This window comes from Stegodyphus dumicola, chromosome 2, assembly GCF_044657685.1.
Source record: "Stegodyphus dumicola isolate Sdum_Otavi_A_Nest chromosome 2, ASM4465768v1".
Classification (NCBI taxonomy): Eukaryota; Metazoa; Arthropoda; class Arachnida; order Araneae; family Eresidae; genus Stegodyphus; species Stegodyphus dumicola.
The window spans coordinates 231,910,147-231,924,471 of record NC_140769.1 but is presented as its reverse complement, the minus strand read 5'-3'; positions in this window follow the sequence as shown (position 1 = coordinate 231,924,471).

The following is a 14,325-nucleotide window of genomic DNA, read 5'->3' as shown; positions in this document are numbered from 1 at the left end:
TTAAATAGATTTTCTGTTAAACTAGTTAAATTTTTAGTCGTAAATTTTAAATTGGTGTTTCTTTATGTTAAGTTTTTAACTGGCATTCACGTGCCAGAAATTCTAAGGCATTTTGTTTCTGTAATTCAAAATGGAGATTTCAAACAATTTGCGCAGCTTTTGTATTATGTTGTCGATAAAACTGTGCACTGAATTAACATTAAGAATTGCACTTCCTTTTTAAAAAATATTTTTAAAAAAAAACCTTTTTTTTTTTTTTTTTTTTTTTTTTTTGTATTTCAGCAGGCATGGGAACAGAAAAATATTCTTACGTCTAATACCGAAAACATTAAAAATACTATTCAGTTTTGTATAGTACTCACAGAAAGCACAAAAAGATTTAGAGTAAAAATATCAATATTTAAAAATGCAGTAGCAATAAAAACTTTTCTTTAAAAATCAATTTAATATTTTTTTTAATTCTGCTTGTAAGTCTTTCTAAATATATAATACGACCATAATTTTAAATGTAAATTTGAAAAGATAAAAAGCAAAATTGAAAGGGTACTGTGTCCCATTCTCATTAAAGGAAATTATTATGCAAAATTCATAATAGATTTCCACAGTTTAATTCTATTCTCTTGAATACAGTAGGTCATTCCACATAATTAGCTTATTTCTTTCAAGGTCTATGGATCTACATTCCTGACGTTACAAATCCCACAGTCCTTAAAAGTATATTTAGCTTAATTTTTCAGTTCCTTCGAATTCTATTTCTCATTCTTCTCGAGTGCCGGCGAGCTGAAACTTCCAGAAAATGCATACTTATAGAGTGTTGACGCTGGTTCCCATCTTGCTTGTTATGCTACAATGTGGTAAGTCCAGTCTTTAAAATTTTTGTGGATAGATATTTCTTACGCATTCCCCTCATTTACCCCGCCATTTAGCGAAGGGTAGTTTAACATTTGTGATAGGATGGACGTTAGGAATTTTGCTAGTTATTATACTAATCAGGATGATGATAATAATAATAATAATAATTTGAGCTTTTTTTATGGTAGCCAGACTCTTAATGAATATTGGAAGTGTTTCATACGTGTTTCGTTAATTGGAAGAGAAAAAAGCTAGTGTAAATTTTTAAATTAGGCAAAAAATCGAAGTTATATCGGATTCGAATTTTCAATAAACTCTATTATGTCGAAGGCGATTTTATCTTTCCGTGCATGAAATCCCAGATTTCTCCAAAAGTATAAACTATAATTTTATGAATAGCAAAGGAATGATACATAACATCATAACAATGGAAAACATTTAAGAACAATGCCTGTAAGACTGTACCATGAAACAATAAATACGGTAATAATATGTCATAAGGAGCGTTCTATGAAAATGTTAAGACAATTTAGGAATTTAATATGAAATATGATCTCTCGTGACTTATATACGAATATCACAAGGTGTTTTCATGCTGGCAATAACGATATTAACTATACTTCGGGGAATTAAATTTCATTCTTCCAGCAATGCGCTTTTCAGACCATTTACATTTCTAGAAGATGGATGTCCCAGTGCAACTGCATTCCCAAGATATTTCCAAAAGTTTTCTGTCGGATTCAGATCAGGACACTTAGCTGGCCTCTTCATTCGCTCAATGTCCTCCCTTTCAAGGAATTTGTCAAAGTGGTTTGCTCCCGATATCAAAGAGCATTACCATTCATTAATAAAAGTCAGATCCATATGAACTTCTGACTTGAGGTGATAAAATCCCATTCCGAAATCTCTGGCCGTTCAAAGATCCGCGTTTGGAAACGTGTAGGGAAGTACGTCCATTGATAAATTTTCCTCACCACACAATAACATTATCCAAATCGTCACGTCCTATAACGAATTGAACGAATTTTCGCGTTCCTACTTCCTCCATATGTAAACAAGTTTAGAGTGAGAAGAATGAGATGCTAAACTAAACCTCGACTCATTGGTAAATAAAACATATCACCTTTGATGTTTTTCAACCAACTAAAGTAATCCCGCTTTTATTATGAAGACAATAAAACGCATATCCTTGGCTTCTGGCATAAAGGCCTTTTTCATTAAGCCTTCTGTATACGGCTGCAAGCTCTGAAATTTACTGCAGTGTAGTAGACTTCCTGTTACGACACGCAATTATTTCTGGATATCGATCTTAAGAAAATCGTTTACTATCTTGCCCGAGTCCCCTTACAACAATTTTAAGTTCTGACACAGTTTCCTAAGCGGAGAGGCTGTTATGACACATCTCACAGCTTTCATGATTGCCTGCACAAAAAAGTAAGGATATTCCATCAATTCTGTATGTCGTTTTATCTCGTCTATTTTTGTTCCTAGTTCTTCACTGACAATTTCGGAAACTTTTAGAGATATTCGCATAATTTTCCCCTTCCTCCTTTTTCTTCAGAAAACGAGCTTTCCTAAATATTGAAACAGGTTCGTTCATAAAGTGGTGGTTTTCGTCTTACTAACAAAAACATCCCTCGCAAATTACCTGCGAAATGCTCGCCAAACTTTTCCCCTCCAAATGTTATACCAACTTAATACCAGAACCGACCGATCACAGCTAAGCAAACATGAGCTGATATCCTATCTACAGTTTCGATCAGTCAGCTGCACGTTTACCTTCGCTAATTGTTTATGGATGATTTGACGCCTAAAGGGTAGCGGAGACAACAATAAGAATTTGTGAGATTTAAGTTTCAGGGAAGTAGAAATGCAGATATTATAATGCTATTATTCCTATGCATTCTTACTGGAATGTAGGTTTCTTTTAAAGAAATAGTTGTCTGTAGTTTATCTATAGCTACTTTTCATTCGTTATGTTCTTACTGTAACCGCATGTTTCGGAAATTATTCGCATAATTTTCTCTGTATTTTTGACGATAAAGTTAGTGAAGAAAAGAGGGGGAAATACGCGAATAAATATGGTAAATAAAGTAGTTATTTTTAAAAAGCAAACAAGTTAACAATTTCCTTATCATTATTAAGTTTAAAAGATTACTTTTAAACTAAAATGTAATACCTGCATAACATACATTTAAAATGTCCACTTAAAGTATGCAAAATTCATCATTAGACTGAAGCTAGCTTTCAGAAAAAGATAACTTATTTCCAGGACTGGCGCCTAGTGCCTGTCCAACCCGTACCGTTGCAGCCGGACTGGACCGCATGTCTTACGGGGCGGCAAAATATTTACAATTTAGAAAGGAACTGGGCGGCAGAATTTCGGAATCGTAGAGTTTGCACCGAGCAGAAAAAATTCTAGCGCCGTCCTACTTACTTCGAAATTGTGCCTAAGTTCTCTGCATGTCAATGTACGCACCATCAAAAGCTCACATAATATTAGGAATTAGAAAATTAATCATATCTGGAAACTTCCAAAATATCGGAAAGTTGGCAAGAAATGGAAGAGAAGTCCTTATCTTCAAAACTGATCCCCACGTCTTCCTACTTCTTATTCTTCTTATCTTTACAGAACAAATGTCAAAAGATTCCAAAATTACAAGATCTACAATAATGCACTAAATAAAAATTGTATACAAAAAAACTGACCAAAATTGTATTAAACAAAAATACATCTTAAAATGAAGTCCTTAGGTCCTTAAAAAATAAATAAATGAACAAAAACTGTACGTGAACTGTAATGACACAAAAAAACCAAAAAATGAAATGATTACAAATGTTAACATAAATCTACAGCAATATTTTAAAATGAAAACGAAACATAGAAACAAATCGTATAAAATATTAAACCAGATATGAATTGACATAAAGTACAATAAAAGTATGAAATAAAATTAGTATGCAATTGAATTGTGGTACAGCGGAACAATTTTAAATTCACAGAATTATGCTTTTATGTAGATTGGTATTACGTATATCTTCAAAACGATGACCTTTGTTGGAAAGATACGAAACATAAGCAGCTGAAATGGTTTGCCTTTGGAAGTTTGATAATAAAATATAAGAATGAAACTAACGACATTTTTCTTAACTGAAAATTCTAAATCCTTCCGCTGATTTTGAAACAAAAAGGAGTTTTCCTTTTTCCACTGAAAACTGCGTTTTACAATAAAATGCAATCAAATTAGCCTCTGAAATTCGACTGAATTTACCTTTCCTTGGTTCCGTTGCAGTAGCGTCAGAGCATAACAGGCTTATAGTTAAACATAAGACCGAAAATATCGTTCATGTGTAAGATTGAGGGCAACTGTTGAATCCTTTCCGACGAGGATTTTTAATTCTTTCACTGCATGTGACTTCATTGTTACATATACAACATTAATGTTCTAAATTATTCATTAAAAATACCATTTGTAGCTGTCTATTTTCGAAATCGTAAAATTTCTGTGTTTAGAGGGAACAGCAACAATCACATTGGAAAGAATTACAGATGTCAATCTTCTGAATTTTGTATTATATGGCATTCAACACATCAATTTTTTTCTACTCTTTACCGGGCTTAAGGTTTTTAGTGTACATATGTTTTCCAAATATAACTGAAATAAACTGTGTTAGTTATCGATTTGTGATATCAGAAAGAACCAATTTGCAAGCTATCAATCAGGTATTTCATGTCTCGAGAGGCAATATGGTAAGGAAAATCGGAAATTCCGTTCGAACGAGCGAAATTGGTCGCTATCCGTGTTCTAAACATATGGAATAGATGAAATCAACGTTAGTGCTTTCCTTTTCTCTTCATGTGTGAGCTCTTCATGTGTGTTCTCCATACAAGAGAGAATTTACGTCTCTACGAAAAGCTTTAAGCTATTTGAATACATCGGCACGAGATGGAGCTTAATTTACATATGTTAACTGGAGTTAAAAACATAAAATAAATTTACCTCACTTTAAAATCATATAAATCATAGTACAATAATGTGTCTTTTCCTTTCATTCAAAATTTATTCTACAATAAATAAATTCCAATTGTTGCCACAAATTATCGTCTGCGAGCATAAAAGAGTTTAAATTTGTACGTCTAAGAAAAAATTTCTTTTAATGAATGTTGCATTAACGTGCATATTGCATGCCCCTGTCTTAAAAATTCCAGATTTACTCACGTATATGATTTATTTCCGACATATGGGTTCAATTACTTTTTCTTTATATTCGCAGCTTCATTCTTAGTGCAAGACATAAACTTCAGGCCACAGTTAGAGATTAAGAGAACCAGTTCAATTCATTTATGGCATCATCCTAAAACTAGAACATAAAACTGCGAAGATTTTTGTTTTTTAAATCACGTATAAAAATTAATTAGCGATAAACTTAGCATGTCTCCGAAAGGCTTAGAACAGAAATACTCCACATTTTTTGCCGCTTCATCGCTTTCATCTTTCCTGGAACATCCTTCCCCATCCTTTCCAAGCTCGAAAAACAACCATTTATGTAGATTTAGATGGTGTTTTAACGTGTTTTATAAATTAAACAGCAAACGCTTAGAAAATGTTGATAAATACCAAAACTTAATGAGAGTAGTTCTCTATATTTATAAATTAAATCTAAATACTTAACAGCTAAATGAAAAGCCGACTGTATTTTTTCCTGAAATTGTGAAATTCCCTCCAGGCTTAAGAGCTCTTGGCTTAGAAGAACCATTTAAGGAAAAAGTCTGAGGAGAAGCAAATTGCTTTAAATTAAATGTAAGTGGATTCACTGCAAGTGATCACATTCTCATAGTTGTAGGCTTAGATCGAAATTCAAAAATCAAGTAGAAAATGGAGCAAATCATCAGAAATAGAATTATGTAATTGATGTTATCAGAATGTAACATTTGTAATGAAATGTGTCAGAAATGATGAGTAATTTGAATCTGGTGAACTGCTAATGAAATTTGGGAATATTATAGCATTCAAAATCGTAAAAAACAACCTTACGCTAAATACAAGGTTGTTTTTTTACGATTTTGATTGTCACATTAGCGTGTTTCTCTTCTAGTCTATATTATAGCATGTTGAATTTTAAAAGTGGTAAAATTTAGCTGACTATTGTTAGCTTTTTATAATGCTATATTATTTCTGAGCATAATTTTTAATTTTTAATTTGATGTGCAATATTCCTTACTTCCGCTTATTTATAGTTTTCTTTGTCTTGGATTTAGCAGTGTAAAATATCAGGATTTTATTTGTCTTGTATTTAGCAGTGTCAAATATCAGGATCTTAGCTCAATATTTTTATTATTTTTACAAAGTTATGAAAACCTCAACTTTGTTAGGCCATACACATTGCGTATTCAGATGAAAATCTGCCTCCATGAAAACCCCGGCACCTTCTCAATTATGATCAGATCTCTGTAAGTATGCAAGAGGTGTTTAATTTTTAAGTATACAACGTGTACCAATGTTGCAATGCAGAATTTTCTGCTAGATGTTTGTAGCTGATGAAAAGTTTCACATCCGTTGTAAGATGTATGTAAGCGCTGTTCTAATATGCTTCATGCGTGCTCGATTGGAGATGTGATATCTGGAATTTGGATGTTTGGAAGAATATAACAGACTTGTAAGACTAAAAGTCATTTTTTAAAAACCTAAGACATCCTGAAAATCTCACTATGGTGTCCAAAGATGGCTTTCCGACTAGATGACGTAATCACAGAAGCAGGCGCATGGGTATCACCCTACCCAGCGTATAGCATGTAGAGAGCATATCTTTGATAAGCATAATATTTTACAGTAAGATAGCATATAGCATGTGTAGGAACACTGAACAATTGTAGATAAAGTAGAAACGTGAAATATTTAAATTTCGTGAGTGGGTGAATCGAGCTGCAAAAGCTGCAATGAACAAGAAGGTTTCATTTCCGCAATCGTACCTCACCGACAGTCGGTCGGGAAATCGACTGCTGTGATGGTGTAACTGTTCTTCAGATTGGGAGAGGAGTACGCGATCAATTGATGCACAGAAGATAAAGAACTGGTTAGGAGGGAGCACAGAGCAATATGTCTATTTGCAGGCAATAAGGTGTGGGCTGGGTTTCAGAGCCATACAATTAGGGACTAGGAGAGGTGAAGCGTGAGGAGAAGGTTACTATAAACATTAAATTAAGTATTCGATTAAAATAAAAATACGAAAATTACAAAGATTAGAAAGGAAAATTATTGCTTGAAAAACAACCAACGAATTAGTCTAAATTAGGAATCGTGATATTACTGATCTCTGAAATATTACTGAAAAACCTATTCGCAGTTTTGGCCATATAGTTCTTAATATTATCAGGTTCAATGTTCCGTCTTACTTTCTTTGGGAACATGCAAGGACCTGACTCGGAACAGGAAGCTTACTAAAGCTATGTTCAATAACTGTGGGAAGTAGACAAGATACACAGGAAGGGTATACAAAACCCTTTATTTTTCACTCTTTACGATAATTTCCGTACTTCGGAATACAGAGACCAACTACTTGTGGTCTGAACGTAAGAATATAAAATATAACTAAACCCTAACTTAAATTTGGAATAATAAACAAGGGCCTACGTGTAAGATTGGCCGGATATTAACAGGAAGCCGTATGTAAGACAGAGAACTGTTAACACTACAATACGTTTAAAAATTATCACGAGGATTAAACCTCTGGCCTGGAAGGCAAACAGCAACCGAGTAAAACTTCTAAGGCAAGCGGCCTGCTTCGACTAACTTCTTCCTCTCTCTCGCTTGGCAAAAAGCCACAATTTAAGTACTTGGCGTTCGCCAGACAAATTTTGCATAAATAAGTTAACGCTTTTAATTCTGGCCGGAAGTAGAAAATAAGAAGTGACAGTAAGGATTTAAAATAAAATAAACGTTAGTAAAACTTAAGATCCTTACAATATGTAAACCTTTAAATTCTTCGTGGACTGCAAGATTACGAAAACACTAACGACATCTTGTAATAGTCTCAGGGTGACATTTTATATTCTTTGCATTTTGCTCATACGCGCATTACTGAATATATCCCGAACAGGGCATGCATTAAGTAATAATAATGCATAGGGACATGCAAACGTGACATACAACGTGGTCTCATAAAACAGTGCTTATGTTCTAAAGATATACTGGAGTTCCGAGAAATTAAAGGAGAGAATTTGTTTCTAGTCGCTCGGAACTTAGGAATCACTTGTGTACTCTGGAGCTTCCGTGTTAATACCCAGCAAATATAACTCCTATATATTTGACGTGCTTAACTCAAAGGATAACAAACATACATTTTGATTTTTTGCTGAATTTTGATCTTTTTGTTGAAAAGGACAGCCTCATATTTGTCAACGTTGATCATAATTTTCCATTTTTGTAGCCAGGTTTCTCGTGCGTCATTGTGTATTTTTAGTGCTTGCGTAATATGGTCCAGAGATGCATTTTTTGCGACGATCGCAGTATTATCTGTATGCGTGGCCGGTGTAGTCTAAGATGTCTGTGGTATGGCGTTCGAATAGATTAAGATGTATATCGGTCCAAATAACCAGCCTTTAAGAATACTCGCAAGGGTGCACCTTTGTGTGGAATAGGTTCATGCACGGAATGCAAAAAATTTTTAAAAGTCCATAAAAAGTGATAGATAATAAATAATTGACAATAAATATATGCAATAACGTAAAATAGATAAAATTTAATTAACAGGCAAATGTAAAATGAGGTGCAAATGTATTTCAACTAATTTACAATCTTTGTTGTTCAATGCAAAATGAAAATATTAAGGAATGCTATTCATTTTCCTATTCATGTTTTTTTTTTTTTTTTTTTTTTTTTTTTTTTTTTTTTTTTTATATATATATATATTTTTTACCGAAGACTTATTGTAATCCATAGCAGCCATATAGAAATTTCCTGTTAAATTCTATATTCCCATTCATTCATTAAATTCATTTTCTATTATAGCCTACTTCGCAGCAGGAGCTATTATAAGTGTCCCTGAGTTGCCTTCAAATCGAGGGAGAGGATAAGAAGGAAGCTGCAAGAGATGTTGGGCTTAATGCCTTATTCTAGATGATCCTAACTTCTACAGTATTGGAAATAATTATAAATGCAAAAAATTCTTATTGTTAGAAATTATTGGTTATTGTATCTGAGCCACAGCTGCTCTTAATTTTGTAAACTTTAATGATATTAAATGTGTAGCACTGAAATGTAAAATTTGTACTTTTTATGTGGTTGTACTGATCTTATATTTTAATAAAAAAATGCTACATGATTATTATCCATTTTAAACAGTACGAATTTGTACCATCAAACTCCTCTACAAATGCATGCCGCCTTTTAGGTAGATAGCCATCGTGTGCTTTGCTATGAATGAATGGTGTCCGCCGATAACATCGCGGCAAAAACATCGCGGACGAAAACGTCGCGGAGAAAACAACGCAAGGCGAAAACGTCGTGCTACAAAACATCGTGGGAGAAAACATCGCAAAGAGAAAACATCGCAGTTCTAAAACATCGTGGTACAAAACATCGTCGTCGAAAATAAAGCGGTTCAAAAACTTCGCAGTTTAAAAACATCGTCGTCGAAAATATCGTGGTAAAAAATAAAATATCTACAAATCATCGCATGACGATAACATCGCAGACATGCATTTTTCAGGCTTTAATAACTGTAAATGGATATTCCCATAATGATTGTGAGCGCAAGATGTAAAGAAGGATAATTTTTACTTTCATATTTTTTATTAAATATTAAATTTTTGCTGAGAAAATAAGAAGGAAACTTAAGCATAGAAAATTAATGCAACTTATAGCACTTAATAGAATTTTAAACCGACATAGTTAACTAACAAAGACCATTAATAAATCATTTTATAAAGTTTTTACAGGTAATTTTTCATAAAAAGTATAATCTATTAAGTTGCATTTAATTTTCTATGCTTAAGTTTCCTTCTTATTTTTTCAGCAAAAATTTATTAGTTAATAAAAAAATGTGAAAGTAAAAATTATCCTTCCTTACATCACTTGCGCTCACAATCATTATGAGAATATCTATTTACAGTTATTAAAGACTGAAAAAAGCATGTCTGCGATGTTATCGTCATGCGATGATTTGTAGATACTTTATTTTTTACCACGATATTTTCGACGGCGATGTTTTTAAACTGCGAAGTTTTTGAACCGCTTTATTTTCGACGACGATGTTTTGTACCACGATGGTTTAGAACTGCGATGTTTTCTCCCACGATGTTTTGTAGCACGACGTTTTCGCCTTGCGTTGCTTTCTCCGCGACGTTTTCGTCCGCGATGTTTTTGCCGCGATGTTTTCGGCTGTAACCGAATGAATACACACTAATTCAGAATACTAATTCACAACACACTAATTCAAAATACTAGTTCGATGACTGTAAAAGATGTGGCAAAGACGTTTTCCAGAAAGCAACATTAATCATTCGATAGACCGTAAGTGAAAATAAATTCCAAGATTGAAAGGTTAGTTACAGGTTGATCCAGGTGATCGAGAGTACTTGAACTATATCAAGGATTATGTAATCTATGCTTGTTAATCACACACTGACTTGTGACCAATCACTCGGTGACCCAGTCACCGTCCATTGACCTCAGAATATCAGAATTATATTAAAAATTGAAAGAATAAAAGGAAAAATAAAACAATGAAAAAATACAGGAAAAGACAGAAGATGTAACATACAGGATTTGCGAGAAGCTGGTTACTACTGTCGACCTGAACGATATGAGGTTACTGATAATTAAACAAAGTTTCTAGCTTATATAGAAAGATGTCAAAGTTGCGAAAAGGAACGGAAAGGATGTTTCAGATGTCCAGAATTTTATTAAAGTTGAAGGATTTAAATTAACGGGTCATTTTTCAGACAAATATGTGTGAGAAAAAAGCAAAATTTATGAACCCTGTAGGAAGCCATTGCTTCATAGATATCTCTTTAACAATTACAACAGAGGAGCAAGAAGACATAGAGTTTTCATTGAAAACAATGAACGCTTATAGCATAATAAGCAACTCCAGACAACTCAAGGAGAACAACAGAGATAAGACAAATTCTCCTAAGCTGGCAAGGAATATCGCAGATCAACCATATCGCTCAGTCAAATCAGAATAAACTCTAAATCAGTATTCAACGAGCAAAAGCTCAATATAATCGCACAGTCCTGAACTGAAACATTGAACTATTTGAATGACTGACTCTCATGATTCAAATAAGCCGAATATACAGGGCAATCCAGATCTGAGAGCTTCTGAAAAACTCGTTTAGATCTTCAAAACTGCGCTTTGTAAAAACTTTTATAATGTCACGAAGTTGACATAAGGCACTAGTTTTACAAAATATTATCGCCAAATTATTATTATAATTATTATTATAATTTGGGGTCAAAAGTATAGGCAAACTTCGTCAGTAGAATTTTCCCTATTTGTCACTTTTTAATTGAGCTTTTTTCACTATTTATCGATTTGAGAGATTCAAAATTACAAAATCTAAACCATGATACACAAAATAAATGCTTATAAGTTTAAACAAAATACAAGATAATATTATTACATTATATGCGCCACATAAGCAAATAAAATAATAAAGCCTATACATTACACGGTGTCCGCCTAAAACATCGCGGCAAAAGTATCGCGGTCGAAAACGTCGTAGTACAAAAGATTCGTGGGAGAAAATAAAGCAAAGAGAAAACATAGCAATTCTTAAACGTCGTGAGAGAAAATAAAGCAGAGAGAAAACATCGCATTTCTAAAACATCATTGTACAAAATATCGTGGTCGAAAATAAAGCGGTTCAAAAACTTCCCAGTTTAAAAACATCGTCGTCGAAAAAAAATACCGTGGTAAAAAATAAAGTACCTACAAATCATCCCAGACATACGTTTTTCAAGTTTTAATAATTGTAGAAGGATACTCGCATAATGATTTGTGAATGCAAGATGGAAAGAAGGATTATTTTTACTTTCATATTTTTATAAACTAATAAATATTTGCTGAAAATGTAAAAACAGAAACTTAAGCATAGAAAATTAATGCGACTTATAGCACTTAATAGAATTTGAAACTGACATTGCTAACAAAAATCATTAATAAATTATTTTTTATAAAGTTTTACTGGTAATTTTTCGTGAAAAGTGTAATCTAAAAAGATTAGAATAAGGAAGATAAGTAACGCATGCCTTGTCTATAAAAAAATTATATATAAAAGTGCCAAGTGAGAATGAGATTATTTTCTTCACATTCGTTAATCTGATACTCTTTACAGCGAAAATTATTTTATGTTTTGTTTTTTATAAATTTATTAGTAAATAAAAATACGATAGGAAAAATTATCCGTCCTTCCATCTTGCGCTCAAAAATCATTATGCGAATATCCATTTAAAATAATTAAATGAAACACATGTCTGCGACGTTATCGTCACGCGATGTATAGGTATGTATTTTTTTATCACGATATTTTCGACGACGATGTTTTAAAATGCGAAGTCTTTGAACCGCTTTATTTCCGACGATGATATTTTGTACCACGATGTTTTAGAACTGCGATGTTTTATCTTTGCTTTATTTTCTCCCACGATGTCAACAATAACAATCATGGGTTATTTATTCAAAGGTAAATAACCTTCAGTTTTAAGGGTCAAATAGGCTTAGATTACTAAAGCTAAATATTAATAAATTCACGACGTTTTCGCCTTGCGTTGTTTTCTCCGCGACGTTTTCGTCCGTGATGGTTTTGCCACGATGTTTTCGGCGGTAACCCGTTACACTATAGAAACAATTAAGTAGATAAAAATATTTATATACATTTACGACAAAATACATATATAATGGTCCAATTAGGTCCTATGAAAAAACACCCAACTTTTACGAAGATTAAAAATTAAATACCAATTATTTTAATTAAATTTCATTTTCGTATTCATTAAGAACCTTTAGCCACAAAAAGGAAACGCATTAAAATTTATTAATATTTAGCTTTAGTAATCTAAGCCTATTTGACCCTTAAAACTGAAGGTTATTTACCTTTGAATAAATAACCCATGATTGTTATTGTTGACAAAACCCAGAATGATAAAATATTAATATATTTAATATATTGAAAGGATTTTCGAAGTGTTTGCTAGTCTTCGTCATTCGTTTTACAACTTTATTGTTATATCCTTTTAAACATTCGGTATCAGATTCAAGTTTTTCGACAAGAATACTTTCGATTCCGGATATAATAATTTTGAAGTTTTCAGTTTTATCTATTAGCACAAGATAATCTATTAACTGATCCTCAAGCTCTTACAAAAGTTTCTAACTTTTATCTACGGAATTGATAGTTTATATTTTGTTTAAATATTTAGTCATCATCGAATTCATCCCAAAGTATTTTCACTTTCCTTTCTCAAACCTTTTTGCTACTTTTTTTCAATCATCCGATATGACAATAAACAATAATTTGTCTACTTTCAAACTACAAGGATATTAATAATTATACTTCACCATGATAACGAAGTTTATTATTTATATTTCGCTTGTTTTCTCTCATTTACGATGACAATACGATGAATTCGATCACCTTGACGAAATCTTTCAAACATTTTTATGCATTGATTGACATGTGCCTTTTTTATGGTGTCGTCAGTTCTCAAGAGATCCAAATGCAACAAAAGCTCGGAATTTTCGGAATGATCCCACTACTTTAAATGCTAATTCCTAGAAGCCATAACTCACCCTCAATCCACCATAATAACTGTCATGCGCCTTATCGTCTCGTTCTAACTTCTAAAAGGCAGTGAAGAAAACTCAGTTGAAGGTTAAAAGTAAACTTTTTATTTACTCCTCATGGCCAGTCTCGTTATGGGCTGGCTTTGGAATAACACAAAATCAAATCTCCGTAGTTTTCGGGAATTCAGAAAAAATGCTTTAGTTGAATTAAAATATTAAATACAAAAGGTGCCTACAAAGCTTTGGCTCAACCCTCAATCCACCATGAAACAGTTACGGCTAGAAAAGCCAATTTAAGCACTTTAGCGCAAAAAGAAATAGTGGAATAACTGTCAGCAATATCGGAGAAAGGCTCTCTCTCTCTCAGATTAAAGAATTCATCCATTAAATACTTTAAATTACATCCTGATCGGAGCCAACGAAAGCGAAAGTGCATACAAGTTAATAACTAGTTAATTAACATAAAAAACTACCACCTGAATGTGGTGATGATACATTAATTTAATTTAAAACTAGAAATCCACAGATATTTACCAGATAACAAACAAACTGCTTAGCAATGGCGCTAGATTCGCCTGGAGACAAATTTCCTCATCAATTTGACGGGTAATCTGAGCGAGCGATGTAGTCAAATAAAAAATCCATTTATTTCATTTCTTTAGGTATGCAAGAGGAATTTTTTGT